The sequence below is a fragment of the Silene latifolia genome, chromosome 2 (assembly GCF_048544455.1).
Source record: "Silene latifolia isolate original U9 population chromosome 2, ASM4854445v1, whole genome shotgun sequence".
Lineage (NCBI taxonomy): Eukaryota > Viridiplantae > Streptophyta > Magnoliopsida > Caryophyllales > Caryophyllaceae > Silene > Silene latifolia.
The window spans coordinates 21,932,712-21,950,930 of record NC_133527.1 but is presented as its reverse complement, the minus strand read 5'-3'; the positions used below and the strand labels follow the sequence as shown (position 1 = coordinate 21,950,930).

Here is an 18,219-nt window from a genome sequence, read left to right as displayed (position 1 = left end):
CTCACCCCTAGTATCCGATAGGACCAAGACTCTCACAACAGAATAATACAAGACATTATCAAGAATGTGTCCCTTCACAAATAATTATTTAACAATAAATATCTCATATTTGCCTTATATTAATAAATGTTCCACTTTATAATTTAACATGCCGGTTAAATAAAATATAAAAAAATGATAATGAGTAATTTACGTTATATGAAATATACGGGATAAAATGTGACCAAGTCCAATTATGAGCCCAATAGTTAAATCATGTGAAATCCAATGAATGGACTAGGATAAGCCCGATAAATAAATCATATGACATGCCCAACAGGATAAATAAATAAATGAACGATATTAACTAATTACGTTATATAAAATGTGAGACGGTTAATTAATCATATTTTAATTAAACCAATTTAGCGCCAAAACGGTTAATAGACAAGACTAGCCCTATTAAAATGCCATACCACACCTACATGGCCCAATAACATATGATATAAAACAAGCCCAATTTGCCACATTACTAAATAACAAGACGGGTACCGGGGCATATTTGAGACGGTAATTCAAATAATTAAGTAATGAGATTCTAGAATTATAAAACATGAAATGGGGATATATAAATGAACAATACTTTAATGGGTTGCGTTTTATAAAAAGAAACACGAGACGGGATTTAATTAATTTCAAACAAACTAAACTAGCGCCAAAACACAACTCGGCCCACGACACAAAGGGACCATCGAACTGTCCCGTACCCGTTTCCCTAAACCCAGCCATCAACCTATCCAAAAGCCTCTCACAACCGAACTAACCAACCCAACCAGTCACCCAAAATCGAGCTAACACCCGACTCAACACCTCGCCCCACAACCGTCCTTAAAACAGCTCCAAAACAGAGCCCTGAAACCAGCAGAAAAAAACCTCTTACACCCGTCCCAAGGTAAACCCGGAACTGCACAACTACTCCATAGCTAGTACTAAAACCGTGTCACACAACCCATCGAGACCACCCGAAAAAGGGCACCAAAACAGACCCAACCAAGCCGTGTGTAGCCTCGACATAGCCACCATACCTACAACTAACATCCACACCCGTCCCAAAATGGACCAAAACATACCTGCAAAACTTTCCCCAGAATAGTGTTATACGGACCCCAAGTACGGATAACCCCAAGCAGCCCTAAATAGAGCTCGAGTAGGCAGAGCTCCACAGCCATGGTTCCTAAACAGACGGAGTTCAAACAATCCACCATTTCGACCCACGGCAACCATGGAAATTAACCACAAGTCTGAAAACTCAACTTCTTACATGAGAAACTCAGGAAAGACTCAACTTTGCAATGAATAATAAAAGATCAAGTAAGAAGGACGAAAGTATCGACTAATTGTCGAGTAACCTATCACCGTTACCTTTGCGCTCGAATTCCGGAGTAAAACATCCAAAAACGCGTGCTTTCCTTCAGTCTTCAAGGTCCTCAACTTAAAAGAGGAAAAACGAGTTACATGAGTCACTAAAACCGAGTTGTAATAAGATGCCCATTTCGAAACTAAGTCAAAACAGGAGCTTTCTTACCTTAAAAGAACGAGGAAAGGACGAGGAAGCTAATGGAGTAAGAATTATGAAATTTAGTTGAGAATTGGAGGAGGGATCTTGGTTTTGAAATCAAAAAAAAGGTGGCGGAGTTGTGCTGTTGTTGTCGCTGCATTTCGCTGTTCTCAGGAAGAAGGAGAAGAAAGAGGACGAAAGAGGGAGTGGGGACGGGACCCTTTATAAACACACAACATAATAATAATAATAATAATAATAATAATAATAATACATATAATAATATAATAATAATAGTAATAATAATATATAAATACATTTAAAGGTAGAGTGTGGGGTGGATAGGGGTATGTGTGTCGATTTTTGGTTGGTCTGAGTTTACTCAAGATTCTCTTGAAATGTGACGGTCTAAGGTTAGATGGAATTTGGGACGGAAATTATCATTATTACGGTCACCATTATTATCCGACCAAAAATGCGAATAAATACATTCTTATAAAAATCATGCCTCAAAATATAATTTAATAATACGTATTTTTATAAAAATGAGCTTTTATATAATACGTTTATAAAAATCGTGTTTGACATAAACTTAATTAAACTGAATAATTCAAAATTATAAAATAAGGTAACCAAATGGTTTAATAAATTTTAAATGTCAAAATGGAAAATTCACGGGTGTTACAGGGATGATTTTTCTTAAAGTTGCGGCAGTTGAGGAAAGTGTGTCCTTTATAGCCACAGTATTGACATATGGAAACCTCTTTGGACGGGTTAGAGGAATTAGGCGAGGGAAGGGCAATAGAGGAGGAACGAGGGGTATAGCGTGGTTGGTTGGGCGAAAGTGAGCAGCGAAGGTTGTGGTTGGCAGAGGAGAAGCAGAGGTTACTTCCGGGTTTTTGAGTTCGAAGTTTATTAGCTTTTCGTGCAAGACATCGAAGGAGATGGGGGTATCACGGGCTTCGACCGTCTTCTTGATAGCACGATATCTAGTAGAGTCAAGACCACGAAGAACTTTAGCAATCACATCTTCGGGGTCCATCGGTTTACCTACGTTGGCTAGTTCAAGGGTGCATGTTTTGATCTTGTGCATGTAATCAGTGATTGTGTCAGTCGATGTTTTGGTGATGGATTCAAGGCGAGATTTGATTTGAAGAATATGGCCTCTAGACGGATTGGCAAACGTAGAGGCGAGGGTTCACTAGTACAATTAATGCAATTGGCATCGGTTATAAACAGTGATTGGCATCGGTTCCCAACCGATGCCAATGCGGGCGATGCCAATGACATTTTTTGAATTGGCATCGGTTCATGAACCGATGCTAATTTACACATATTGGCATCGGTTGTTATTCAATTGGCATCGGTTCGAACCGATGCCAATAATGCAAAAATTGGCATCGGTTGTACCATAAAAACCGATGCCAATTGTTGCATTATTGGCATCGGTTATAACTTAGGAACCGATGTCAATCATCAATTACAACAATGAAAAAAAAAACGTGCCTCACCAATAAATAAATTATATTAACTGCATTTTGTTTTCTAAAAGCTATAAAAAATTCGACAATATCTCTTTATAAATTGAACAATCCAAATTTCATAACTTCAATACCAACAAATCCGAATCCAATACAACCATTCAACGAATTGTATCCAACAACAAAATCACATACATGAAAACCTCTAACTATTCGAGTATGTAAATCAACCGTTCACTACATCATATATATTTTAATTTTTTTACAATATAAAGCCAAAGCCTCCTGAACCTCGTTCATTTCTTCAAGTGTTATTACTAAACCTGAAACACACAGTAAACAAGAACAATATATTATTAGCTAAACTACGACTTAGAACAGCTTAGAAAGAGAAATAAACTAAAATTGTTTTATACTGAATGGTGAGGAAAGTAGGACATATTCTGCAATTACACAACTAAAAGTTGATCCTAAACGAAGTACTTCCGAAACTAATCATCAGAAAAGAAGACATTAACACAAATGTCACAAACATGTGGCAAAAAGCAATGGAAACTTGTGTTATTGAGTTCTTATAACACCATAAACGCAGGGGGATTCACCACCGGTCAGGTATCTTTTACCAGCTCTAATGCAGAATACTAAGACTGAAGGATGAACATATAACAGTTAGTAAGTACCTGAAAAGAGACGGCCAAATACTCCCTAGTGGGATCAATCATCATATACCAATGCCGATAATGAAAACATGTCAACGGTATGGTTGTGAATTGCAGTTGACAAACACCAGCAATAAGCCCTCAATGTGCGTTGAATGCCTATAATAGCATAATCCTGCATTAAACACCATTCAATCCAACTCACTGATCGAGGCCATTTGGTGTTCACAATTAAGTATATGTGGTCGTTGGTCAATGGTCGATACAAAACACAATTTATACTTCACAAACAACTCTACAATTAGTAAAGAGGCAAGTAAAGGTCGGATCCCAAGGGACGGGTATTGAAATGAGAATTCTATTGTAACTAGTGGTGTCTAGGGGTGTCACAAATTGGGTTGATGTAGAAGGTTACTAAACTAAAATAACAATGAAAATAAACTAGCAAGATGAATAAAATAAGGGGTGTAAACAATTGATTAAAGGCACTAGGGTGTCATGGGTTCATAGGGGAATCATGGGATATGATCATACAAACATGTTCTCAAATTATAAGCAAGCAATTATTGTTGTGATGGATTGAGTTGGGTTATGTCTTACAATCCTAGGAAAGTTTGGGTCCCGGAGCCGAATCGATTAGATTGTACAACACCTACAAGTCGACTTAATCTTTCCTACTCAACACATGCATGGTCTAACAAGACTCGAGTTGGGTTATGTCTTACAAGTCTCATTGAAAATATAGGAGATGATAGTAAATGCAAGGATTCATAGGCTTAGCATTTCATCAAATATAACATGTGCATGAGTTAAGATCAAAACAAGCAAGCAAATAAGATATGAAAGCATATTGATTTAAGCATGAATCATTCCCCATGTTGGTTTCCCTAATCACCCATTAAACCCTAGCTAAGAGACTACTCACTCATTATCATGTTGATCATGCTAGCAAGGTTGTCAATCATACCAACAATATGAAACATGATGAATAAATGAAAGTAATTAGCAATAATTAAAAAGGGATTAAGAGATTATACCTACTAATGATTCCAAAATAATAATGCACAGAATAATAGAAGAACTTGATGATTGATGGAAGGTTGTCAATCTCCCAATAAACCCAATAATCTTCTAATTACCCAAAATAAAGGAAGAACAAGAGAGAGATTAAAGAACTAAAACTTGGATTAAAACTTGATTAATACTTGATTACAATATTGAAGAGAGATTTGATTGGTATTAACTACTCTAAATATTGATAAGAAGAACATGCTCCTCTAATTAGCCTAATGGGGTATTTATAGTGAAAATTAGGGAGGATGCATTAGGGTTAACTAAGGGCTAAACTAGTAATTACACTTTTTAAGTTGAGCAAGGAGGACCCGGTATTTTCTGAGAGAAGGGCTTCTCTTTTCGTAGCTTGAAGAATGAAATCCGTCTTTGTCGGTGAACTGTGCGGATTAGAGTCGGGACGGCCGGATTTGGGCTGTGCAATCCGAGCGGATTCGGGAGAGAGACGCTCAGATTGTTGAGGGGAATCCGAGCGGATTCCAAGGAGGGACGCTCGGATTGTCTTTGGCCGGGCCGGACGGGCGGATTGTCCGCAATCCGTTCGGATTGTTGGTCGGCTTCAATTCTTCTTCTTTTCTTCCCTTTTCTTCATAAATTCCTTGGGGATTTCCTTGGGGACGCAAGGATCCTTTCTCAATATTGTTCTTCTACTATAATATGTACAAAGGCCTTCTAGTCTTGTCTCTTCTTGATGCTTGGTCATTGAATACAATCAATTTAGCCTCGTTTTGCCATGAAAATGCAAGATTCTTACTCCTTTCCTACCAAGGGATCAAAATCTCAAAGAATATGCAAAACAAAGAACTAAAGATAAGAAATGACCCAAATAGGCACTAAAAAGCATGGAAACAATGGTAATTCGGGGGCTAAATATGCGCCAATTATGGTCACATCAAATATCCCCAAACCGAACCTTTGCTCGTCCCGAGTAAAGAGGTGACAAAGACTAGGACCAAGACTAACCTATCCTAATAATAATAGCCGATATGAGACAATTAGCGGGTCTCACCCCGCCCCTTCAACTCACAACAAGACAACCATGAGGTAGGATGCCTTCTTGCAAGGCAAGGTGGGTCTTGCCAAAATGGCGACACATCCAAACATTAAAGCACATAAAATCACATAATGGATGCATCTACAAAAAGAATAGCCACTTTCCTCATCTAAGTGGCGGAAATTACCTACAAGGGAAGCAATTCAAGGGTACACAATCCTTCATAGATGCAATTTATTCAAACTACTAAGCCTAGAAGGATACCAATAAATCACCTCCAAGTTGTGTCAAGCTAGGGTACCTTTGTCCTCAATCGTTAAATGCTTTCGTCAAGAGTAGGCTCCCTATGGTGTTAGAAACACTGGAGGATCGCGGAATTCCCCCTCTTGCCTAGACAAGAAGAAGGGTCGTCCCCTCTCTACCATGCACAAAAAATGGATACGGTGGATAAAGGGATCGATAGAATTTGAGTTATATTTTGGGAGTTTGCTTTTGTTTTTGTTTTTCCCCCCAATTTCTTGTGGCATATAACATTTGAGAACACTTTCTTGCCATTTCTTTTTGATTTTTGGCATTTCAATACTTGACAACTTTTTTGCATTTCTTTTTGAACATTTTCAAAGTCACCCCAATTAGTAACGAGGGTGCCTTGTATTTGAAGCATAGGAGTTCTATTTTTGCTCCTCTTTTCATTTGATGCATTTTTGCAAACTTTTTTTTCTTTTCATTGAACTCAAATTGATTTCTTTTTGTGCCCATTCCCTTTGATGACAAAATATGGTAGAACATGGATGAATGATGGAAGTATGCATGGTTTCAAGGGTCACCTTGGAATAAACGGTAGCCAAGGAGTTATCACACCACAAGGTACTCTTGACTAGGCCTTAAACCATGGGTCAAAGGATACTAGCATGACACATCCTAGGGTGTTTTACAAGCATTCTAACAAGCAAAGTCTTAACAATAAAAAGCATCTACTAGGGCCTATATACACTTGTCAAACTTCCCAAGTAGACGGTTTCGCAAAATTTTCTAACATGCAAACTACATGCCATGATGCAACTAACATTTATACATCCTAATGCAAATGTTTCTACCAACTAATATGCCAAATAATCTAAATGCAAGTCCTAGGTTCACATTGTTATACCGCATCAATCAAAATAAAGCCACATAGTCATTAACATAAAGAGGAAAAAGGAGATTGGAAAGATCATACCATGCGGTCTTCAATATCCTCAAGCCTCGGATGTGGCGTAGTCAATCAAAGTGAACAAAGATAAAACAAACACAATATATACAAGACAATATATACAAAGGAAATGAACTTGTTTTTGGTTTTTCAATTTTTCAAATTTTTATGATTTTTGAATAAAAGTTAAGTGTTAGAATTCCCATCCCCACACTAATATGGGCATTGTCCTCAATGGCCAAAATGATGGAAATTATGCAAAGATGATGCATGATTTCTATACTAAATGCAATTCTACACTAAGCTATACTACATGATGCATGGTTTTTGTTATGACGGAGAGGATAATTTAGATTACCTCCCGTTGTGTATGCATCAACTTCCCCAAACCAAATGAGACACTATTGCTAATGTCAAAGCATTGGGGTAGTTCATGCACACACTATGCTATGCATGAAACTAGATTGTCATTTTGGATTTTACAAATGGGAACAATAAAGAACACCTCAATGGTACCGAGGTGTGAGTCCTTTGATGTTGCTAGGACTAAACCAACAATGATCAAAATGAAATAAAATACAAAGAGATATAGACACAAACCATGGGAGTGTAGGAGTCTCCAAGGCTTGCTAGTCCTCCATCATGCTATCATCATCATCACTTCCCTCATGAGAAGTGGTCACATTGCCACTTTCCTTGGCACTTTCTTCTTTACTTTCTCCATCATCTTGTTCATCATCATCTTCACCATCTCTTTCTTCATCTCCACTTGCTTCTTCCTCAATATTATCATCAATTTCTTCACCATTTCCGACAACCTCATTGTCTTCCACCACGTCCCTAGATGCACCCGGAAACAAGGCTTCTTTATCCGCCCAACTAGGCAAAGGACAAGATGGATCAAGGAGTCCTTGCCTAGCTAAATGTAGGAGGGGAGGATATTGAGCCAAATATGCATTCTTCCGATCTTCATAAGCTTGCTTGTGCATGGCTTGCATAAGAAGAGTGACATAGTCTTTCCCAATTTCAACTCCTTCCGGTTTGAACTCTTCATACACAAAGGGGTAAGGCGGTATAACAATGGAAGAGGAGGGGGTTTCATGATCACCCTTTTGTTGTTGAATGATGTACTCGGCTTCTTCGGATAGGGGAAGTAGATAGTTGGTCCGGTGGACACTTAGGCGACAAATCTTCGAGGGTAAGGTGAACGATCTAGCTTCACTTGTTAGCCATCCATATTTAGTGTCAAGGGGGTTATGGGCAACCCACTTGAACTTGTTAATCATAATGTGCATATTAATAAGATGGCCACCTTCCTTTGCCTTGTACTTGCTATCCTTATTGAAATTAGGATCAAAGTGCTTGGCTAGGACCGTGACTAGGCCGCCATTAACAATAACGGTCGTACCCTTCTTCCCATTATCAACATTAAGCCATCTATCAACTAATAGCCTCAAAGAATTGAAAGGCTTGGTGTGAATTCTTCCGACATTCAAAGCCGATTCAAGGAGGATAAAATCAAGTCTTGTGAAATGATTGGTGTCTTTCCTAGCAATTATGGTATTTCCCACAACTTTGTGCCATACTCTTATGCCCGGATGATGGACCAAAAGAGCACGACAAGCATGAAAATCATCAAATTTCTTCCCAGAGATTGCCTCCCAAAGAGGCTCGGGGTCATACTTTCCATAATGCTTAAGATATCTCGATTCATCGCTAAGACCCAAAATTTCACCTAATTCCTTAAAGGTAATGCGTCTACTAATGTTAGCTAGACGAAACTCAAGATTTTCCCTATCCTCAAATTTGGTAACTTTTAAAGAACTTAAGAATTCCAAGACAAGGGAAGGGTATGTCGATTCCTTTGTTTCAAACAATTTCTTCAAACCCATGGCATTGAAAAAGGCTTTTGTTTGTTCAAGAACACCCAATTTCTCCAAGGCATCTTCACATATGAATTTGGTGGATTGAATTGATTTCATAGCAAACTTGACAAATGTATTTCTATGGGTATCGGAAATAAAAGTTACCTCCGGATAATGCAAGAGTTGATCGATTACCGGAGTAGAAGGCGATGCTCCCATAGAAATTTGTTGTTGTTGTGGTTGCACTTCCAAGTTTGGTGTTGATACCACCATTGCCAAAGCTTTCTTTGTTTGGAGAGCTTTTTGCCTTTGAGAGAGAGCCTTTGCCTTTGGTGCCTTTGTTGCTCCCTTTGTCCTTGCCATTTGATGAACTAACCAAGAAAAGAGTCAAAACTCTTCAATTTGTAAGATGCCTAAATCGATTTGAAGGTGAAAGGCTTTGCCTTTATGAAATCAAAAATCGACTCAAAGGTTGAAGATTTTGTTCTTTGTTTTGATTTTTATTGAAGATGGAGTGATTGATTTGTTGTTTGAAGGATGGTTTGATTTGATTTTGGTGGATTTTGTTGAGGGTTTTTGTTTTTGTGATGGAGAGGATGAGGGTTTTGATGTTGTGGGTAGTGTTTATTAATGAATGAAGGAAGGAATGAAGGTGGGAGGGTATTTAAAGAAGTCGAAATTTTCGAAAACGCAGGGGCAATCCGTGCGGATTAGGCCCAATCCGTGCGGATTCTGCAGCTTCAAAATTTTCAGAAGCTCGCCTAAAGACGGGCGGATTCTGGGGAATCCGCTCGGATTCTTCTATGTTGGGACGGGCGGATTTGCTGCAGGACGGACGGATTTCAATCCAGAGAAATTTCTTTGTTTTCTTCAACTGCAAAGACGGGCGTCTTATTCACAAGATGGACGGATTCTATGAGACGGGCGTCTTTCCAGAAATCCGCTCGGATTCTTTAACAGTCAAGAATTCTCAGTTTTCAGCTCGGCTCAGGACGGGCGTCTTCTCAGCAGGACGCTCGGATTTACGAAGACGGGCGGATTTGGTCGATCCGCTCGGATTACGGTCCTTTGTACCCGGATTCATTCTATTCGTGCACAATGCATTTCCCTTTACCATTCTTCCATTCTTCTTCATTTCTTGTGTTCTTCATTGTGGGGGCACTACTAAGGCATGAATAGCCTAGGCAATTCCCATCCCCACACTAAGGTAAGGCACTACACATCAATTAAAGTCGTTAGTCCCTCCCTCACTTCTCTCTTACATGACAATTATTTTGATCAAAGTAAATAAAAATCCAAAAATGACAAAAATGCAATACAAAAATTGAAATGTAAGTTAGGGAGTTAGAAATATTTACAAGTGGTGGTTTAGGGAGGACTCCACCAAACTCTCATTCTTGATGAGATGTCAAGGGGGCATGTTCAAGGTGTTGTTGATGTTGCTCAACACCTTGAAGAAGTAATCAAAAGCTTGTTCATTATTATGGTAGAGGTCCTCAATAGACCGTGGCCCTTGTTGTTGATCATGATCGATGACATGCCCAATGTAGGGATTAAAAATCCCTTCAAATTCGTCGTCCCAAAGACCACAAACTTCATTGAGTTGATCATTGAAAATCTTTTGGTTAGATGGAGACAACTCTCCCAATTTCTTCTCTTGGCCAATGAGGCCATCTTCTTCTTCCTTGGTTGATTTTGATGAGCTTTGCAAGCTCTCCTTGTCATAATTCACTTGCTCTTTGAATGGAGCATCTTCATCTTTCTTCTTCCATTGGAGTTCCGATTTCTTCTTTTCATCCTTCCGGCTATAATGATCAATCATGAAACATGGCTCATGCAAACGAGGAGCTCTCATGGTTTTGTCAAGATTAAAAGTTATGCTTTCATCTCCCACTTCTAGAGTGAGCTCTCCATGTTTCACATCAATCACCGCACCGGCGGTGTGTAGGAAAGGTCTTCCTAAGATGATAGGAATGTTGGAATCTTCCTCCATATCAACAATGACAAAGTCTACCGGGATGAAAAACTTCCCAATTCGCACGGGGACATCTTCCCATATCCCTAATGGTGTCTTCGTCGATCTATCGGCCATTTGAAGTGTGATATTGGTGCATTTAAGCTCTCCCATTCCCAACCTTTTACTCACCGAGTACGGCATGACACTCACACTAGCCCCTAGATCACATAAGGCTTTGTTGATCGTTGTGTCGCCAATGGTACACGGTATTGAGAAGCTTCCCGGATCCTTTAACTTTGGAGGTGAACTCCCTTGAAGTATTGCACTACTCACCTTAGTGAAGGCGATAGTCTCAAGTTTCCGGATTGACTTTTTCTTTGTGAGGATATCTTTCATATACTTTGCATAGGCCGGAACGTGATTGATTAATTCCGTGAAAGGAATTGAGACTTCTAAATTCTTCACAATCTCCATGAACTTTCCAAGTTGGTCATCAAATTTGGGCTTGGCTTGACGACTTGGAAAAGGAAGTCTAATCACAATGGGCTCCTTCTCTTTGGCCTTGTCTTCATTTTTCTTTGAACTTTCTTCTTTTGATGATTCTCCTTCTTTGGGGCTTTGCACAATTTCTTCCTTTCCACTAGCTTGCACAACTTCACCTCAACTTGCTTCTTCGGTGCCTCATACCTTGTACCACTTCTCAAGTGAATGGCACTAACCGTTTCATGTCTAGGGGGATTACTTTGAGGTGGTAATTGCCCCTTTTGTCTTTGTGAGCTTGAAGATGCTAGTTGAGTCAATTGTGTTTCCAACATCTTGGTGTGAGCTTGAATGTTGTTGATGGTGGTGTCTTTTGCTTGGCTATCTTTTTGCATTTGAGTGAAAAATTCTTGTTGATTCTTTTGCATTTGGAGGACCGCTTTTTGGACATCAAAACCTTGGTCATTTTGGTGATTGTATGGATTTTGATTTTGGTAACCTTGGTTTTGATTGTAAAAGGGTCTTTGATTTTGGTTTCTCATGGGTGGTGGAGTGTATATTGTTTGAGGGTTTTGAACATTTTGGCTTTTGTATGAGAGATTTGGATGGAACTTGGTGTTTTCATTGTAAAAATTTGAATAAGGGGTACCACTTTTGTAAGCTTGGAAAGCATTAACTTGTTCGGTTGTTCCCCTACACTCACTTGGGTCATGACCCAAAGTTCCACAATTCTCACATATCCCACTTGGGATTGATGAGGATGCCGTCATGGCATTGACATGATGCTTTGATGATTTTGAGTTTTCCTCAAGTCTAGCCATAGCTTGTTCAAACTTCAAGTTGATTGTGTCAATGTGAGCACTAAGTTGAGCACCCAATTGAGTAACGGAGTCCACTTCATACTTTCCTCCTCTAGTAGCCTTGCGAGGTCTACTATATTGTGAATTATGGACCGCCATTTCCTCAATCTTGTTCCATGTTTGATTGTCATCAACTTCGGTGAACATTCCATTTGATCCCATATTGAGAATGTTCCTTGAATCTTCATATAAACCATTCCAAAATTGTTGTACCAAAAACCATTCGCTAAGTCCATGGTGAGGACATGAGCGATAAACACCTTTGAACCGCTCCCAAGCTTCATACAAAGATTCTTCATCCCTTTGCTTAAAACCCGTAATTTGAGCTCTTAGCATGTTAGTCTTTTCCGGTGGGTAGAATTTTTTGTAGAAAGCTAGAGCTAACTTCTTCCAAGAATCTATTCCAAGGGTGGCCTTATCAAGGCCCTTCAACCATTGCTTTGCGGTGCCGATTAACGAAAAAGGAAATAAGACCCATCTAATTTGGTCTTGAGTCACGCCCGTTTGAGAGATAGCATCACAATAATCGCAAAAGGTTTCCATATGAGAATGAGGGTCTTCACTAGGCATCCCCCAAATTGGCTCCTCTCAACTAATTGGATGAAGGCGGACTTGGCAATAAAATTTCCGGTTAGATGTTGTGGTGTAGGAGTACCATTTGGTAGATTCTCCTCGGTGGGTATAGAGTGTGACGAAAATTTAGGCATTGTAGGTGGATTTTGTGGGATATTGTGTAATGGGTTCTCTTCTCCTTCTATTGCGAAAGGATTGACAAACTCACTAGTGGGTTGAACAACTTCACCAACACCTCTCAAATTCCTCCTAACAAGTCTCCTATTATTCGTCAAGGTTCTTTCGATTTCACGGTCAAAAGGTAACAAATCACCTTGTAACCTTCTAGACATGCAAAATATCAAACAACTCAAAAACAATTAGAACAAACCTTGAGGAGTTCTACTTCCCCAAGGTGAAAAAGACACAACTAATAACAATAAAATAAATCTTAAATCAATTAAACACCGTCCCCCTAAGAACGGCGCCATTTTTGATCGAGGCCATTTGGTGTTCACAATTAAGTATATGTGGTCGTTGGTCAATGGTCGATACAAAACACAATTTATACTTCACAAATAACTCTACAATTAGTAAAGAGGCAAGTAAAGGTCGGATCCCAAGGGACGGGTATTGAAATGAGAATTCTATTGTAACTAGTGGTGTCTAGGGGTGTCACAAATTGGGTTGATGTAGAAGGTTACTAAACTAAAATAACAATGAAAATAAACTGGCAAGATGAATAAAATAAGGGGTGTAAACAATTGATTAAAGGCACTAGGGTGTCATGGGTTCATAGGGGAATCATGGGATATGATCATACAAACATGTTCTCAAATTATAAGCAAGCAATTATTGTTGTGATGGATTGAGTTGGGTTATGTCTTACAATCCTAGGAAAGTTTGGGTCCCGGAGCCGAATCGATTAGATTGTACAACACCTACAAGTCGACTTAATCTTTCCTACTCAACACATGCATGGTCTAACAAGACTCGAGTTGGGTTATGTCTTACAAGTCTCATTGAAAATATAGGAGATGATAGTAAATGCAAGGATTCATAGGCTTAGCATTTCATCAAATATAACATGTGCATGAGTTAAGATCAAAACAAGCAAGCAAATAAGATATGAAAGCATATTGATTTAAGCATGAATCATTCCCCATGTTGGTTTCCCTAATCACCCATTAAACCCTAGCTAAGAGACTACTCACTCATTATCATGTTGATCATGCTAGCAAGGTTGTCAATCATACCAACAATATGAAACATGATGAATAAATGAAAGTAATTAGCAATAATTAAAAAGGGATTAAGAGATTATACCTACTAATGATTCCAAAATAATAATGCAAAGAATAATAGAAGAACTTGATGATTGATGGAAGGTTGTCAATCTCCCAATAAACCCAATAATCTTCTAATTACCCAAAATAAAGGAAGAACAAGAGAGAGATTAAAGAACTAAAACTTGGATTAAAACTTGATTAATACTTGATTACAATATTGAAGAGAGATTTGATTGGTATTAACTACTCTAAATATTGATAAGAAGAACATGCTCCTCTAATTAGCCTAATGGGGTATTTATAGTGAAAATTAGGGAGGATGCATTAGGGTTAACTAAGGGCTAAACTAGTAATTACACTTTTTAAGTTGAGCAAGGAGGACCCGGTATTTTCTGAGAGAAGGGCTTCTCTTTTCGTAGCTTGAAGAATGAAATCCGTCTTTGTCAGGAACCGTGCGGATTAGAGTCGGGACGGCCGGATTTGGGCTGTGCAATCCGAGCGGATTCGGGAGAGGGACGCTCGGATTGTTGAAGGGGAATCCGAGCGGATTCCAAGGAGGGACGCTCGGATTGTCTTTGGGCCGGACGGGCGGATTGTCTGCAATCCGTTCGGATTGTTGGTCAGCTTCAATTCTTCTTCTTTTCTTCCCTTTTCTTCATAAATTCCTTGGGGATTTCCTTGGGGACGCAAGGATCCTTTCTCAATATTGTTCTTCTACTATAATATGTACAAAGGCCTTCTAGTCTTGTCTCTTCTTGATGCTTGGTCATTGAATACAATCAATTTAGCCTCGTTTTGCCATGAAAATGCAAGATTCTTACTCCTTTCCTACCAAGGGATCAAAATCTCAAAGAATATGCAAAACAAAGAACTAAAGATAAGAAATGACCCAAATAGGCACTAAAAAGCATGGAAACAATGGTAATTCGGGGGCTAAATATGCGCCAATTATGGTCACATCACTCACGCCGCCAGAATCCGATAAATATTCAATAGGAATGCATAGATTAACATATTCGTGAACTTCTCTTAGTAAATGTGGAAACTATTGATATGCATCAGAACAACAAACATCAGCAAGTGCGTAAATTATCATGTTTTCACTTGCAGAGTTTAGAGAAAGAGCGAGTATCTGAACTGTTGATATGCATCAGAACAACAAACATGCAGGAACACAAAGCAAAAAAATGAGTAGAGAAAGAGCGAGTATCTGACTCGAGTTTGTGAGTTTCATCCATTGAAGTTAAAAGAAAGAGAGGAATGAAAAGACAGAAAAGTGAAAAGACAACTAAAACGACCTAAACATTGAAATTGTGAAATTTGAAATTAGATACCACATAGAAGATCATAAATTAGAACTAGAATCACTTAAATACCCCTAAAAAAAGCATAACTAATTCACAATGAGCTATTCTTAACCAAGAGAGCACATCCGCCTCACCCTTCTTTTAGTCACTTAGTTAACGTCTTATCAAGTCATGTCCATTCTCACCATTAGAGGCCCTATGAGAAGCAAATAAACTATACATAAATCAAATATTATCATAGAATGAGCTATTCTCAAGTAGTAGAGCAAATAAACTGACCTATCTTACATATTGCACCGGCACAAATTCCTTTGCTAAAGTCCTAATCCTTCCTGGGTAATCGAAGCCTCCTGGCTGTGGCTCCTGTTGCAACAATCACTATGTGGCACTTTATCTACAGAATAAAAATGACAAAGAACATATAAACTGAATAATAAATTATTTCCAACACGATCTGTATAAAACTGATACAAAAGGATACATGCCCAATGAAATAAAAAACATTATGTGCAAGTAAGAAAAATATACATACAATCTCAGTCACAAAGATCACTGGTTCAAGTACACAAGGATATCAGTTTAAGTTCACCTTAAGTACGTTTAAAAGGGATCGCTCACTATGTTACTTTAACTCGGGCAAGGGTGTTAGACATGGAAACATATCCAAGTTTTATTTCATTATTAATACCTTAGTTTTATATACTGAGCTCAAGTCCCTATTTGCAATGACCGTTACAACTTTTTTCCTTAAATATTCGGCACCATGAAGGCTTGCTGGTGTGAACTAATTTATTACTCCCTGTATTCGTTTAGATTTACTTCATTTTCCTTTTTAAGACATTGCTAACCAGTACACTACAATCCCATTTTGTGCAAGAAAAATACACAAAAACACTCACAGGCAAGCATGAGCCTCATTCTTCTAATATCTACCAGTAGAAGTTGCAGTTAACAATCAAGAACAAAATACTAACCACCCAATACAGTAAAAACTCAACACCAGTTCCTTAAATTGAAAACCTTAAAAAATTGAAACACCCATTGATAGCATCAGACGATGACCCTACCGTTTTAAGATTTTGGATGATTAAAGCAAAGGAATACATGTGCATATACAACAAAAACCTCTCTTGCCAAACCTATATTTAATTAATAAGTTACATATATAAAACTTGATTTTAAAAACAATACTAAAATTCTTATAAACGAGATGAATCAACTTTTACCTTACTCGACACAATCTATCTGCTAGTCTCTCCTCACATTGTTCATTTTTCTTTGCCTGCAATGAGAAAGTCGAGCTTCAAACAACTATACCACAATGTGTCACGGACTCCCACAAAATCAACTAAGGTGGGTTATAAAAGAAGGCTGAACTGTAAATGATCAACTATCATTCCATATGGTTCATAATTGAACTAAAGTCCGTGTCTTACTGTCACTTTACTACAAATGACATATTAAGGTCCCCCAAACAAATATCCATATTAACAAGGGTACAAGGGTATGGTCAACACTTGTTAATATAGCAAGTGTATATTAAAAGGGTATGGTCAACCCTATTGGACAATGTTTGTAGTTGCTTTATTGTTAGCAACTTTTAGTCACATTATTATGTGCTTTAACATTAAGAATTAGACCCAAAATCATTATGACACTGACAAAAGAACATATGTGATCAAGCAAATAGGAAAAGAAGCAACAAATATCAAACTAAAAACGAAGTAATTTCACTGCAATGTTTTTTGGACACTAATTTTGAGGAATTGAAATACAACACAAACAATAAAACTACGACTTCTCAATCTGAAATTGAGGCATAGGTACTTATCAAGGTATACCAATCAAGTAGTTATACTATCTTGGCTATTTTGTCATTCAGGCATTTAATCAAACAATTAACGTAAAGAATCAATTAAACCAAATTCATGATTTGGTATATCATCACATAAGCAAAAAAACATATTTAATATATCTAGATAACCATATTAAACATCACTAATTCCAAGCATAATCAGTTAAATTAATTAGCATGAGAATTAAAAAAATCAAAGACCCAGATGACAAACCTGACCTTACTGGGTTTTTTAAGATCTTTGGTTCAAATATAATCTAACAAAGTGTAATCTCCATCTCTGCAACATCAAATTAGAAAGGTTACCAGTAATTTCCAATTAGATTTTACACAAAACTACTAAAATAAAATCAATCTAAAACTTGTTTAACATACCGCCCTAATAAAAAAAAATTACAACCATAATAGTTACCCTAAATTTGAAACTCAATCGAGGAGGGATATTAGGTGAAGGCGTTAGGTCGTCACGACGATGGTTGTGCCATGGTGGTGAATGCAGACCGATCGCCGTCGTTGAAGGCTAATGCGCGACCACACCACCATTACTAAATCTGATGGAGGCTAGTACACGATCCGATTGTGGCGGTTGTCGGTAGACACTAGGGCAAACAAAGCAAACTCTGGTCATGGTGGTTGCGCCTGGGCGTGGCGGTGGTTGCGTGAAGGCGTTGTGATGGCCGTGACTCATGTGGGCTTACGGAGAAGCAGGCTGCTGCGTGGTTGAGGACGGAGTGGAAATGTGGAATATTGGAATGTGAAAAGTTGTAGAGTTAGATTAGGGCTAGTACACGACCTTATTACTTTCTAGAAACATCTGATCTTAAACAGTTGGCATCGGTTCAAAAAAACACCCGATGTCATTTATCGTTCACATTTTTGCATAAAATTGGCATCGGTTCTAATCTTACGACCGATGGCAATGTTGCTTAATTGGCATCGGTTTTATACTTACAACCGATGCCAATTATCCGAAAACACTATTGGCATCGGTTCCATAGTTATAACCGATGCCAATATCTATTTAAACTGCATTTAGCATCGGTTTTCTCTAAAACCGATGCCACTGTGGCGATGCCAACCGCCTTAATTGTACTAGTGGTTGTCCAAGCCTCACGGGCAG

At 38.4% G+C, this 18,219-nt stretch overlaps 1 long non-coding RNA gene and 1 other non-coding gene across 3 annotated transcripts; one reads left to right on the top strand and one right to left on the bottom strand.

Annotated features, from left to right (window-relative positions):
* Positions 1-3,090: 3,090 nt before the first annotated feature.
* Positions 3,091-17,469, bottom strand: LOC141628746 (uncharacterized). Of its 2 annotated transcripts, none has more exons than XR_012537184.1 (5): positions 17,314-17,469; positions 16,471-16,526; positions 15,524-15,638; positions 3,699-3,852; positions 3,091-3,341 (listed from the first exon to the last, which is right to left on the bottom strand). It is a non-coding gene; the product is annotated as an uncharacterized LOC141628746 (long non-coding RNA). The 2 variants fall into 2 exon arrangements; XR_012537183.1 differs by having other exon boundaries at positions 17,319-17,469.
* LOC141645663 (small nucleolar RNA R71) lies at positions 12,326-12,432 on the top strand. The gene has a single exon (XR_012545140.1). It is a non-coding gene; the product is annotated as a small nucleolar RNA R71 (small nucleolar RNA).
* Positions 17,470-18,219: the final 750 nt, after the last annotated feature.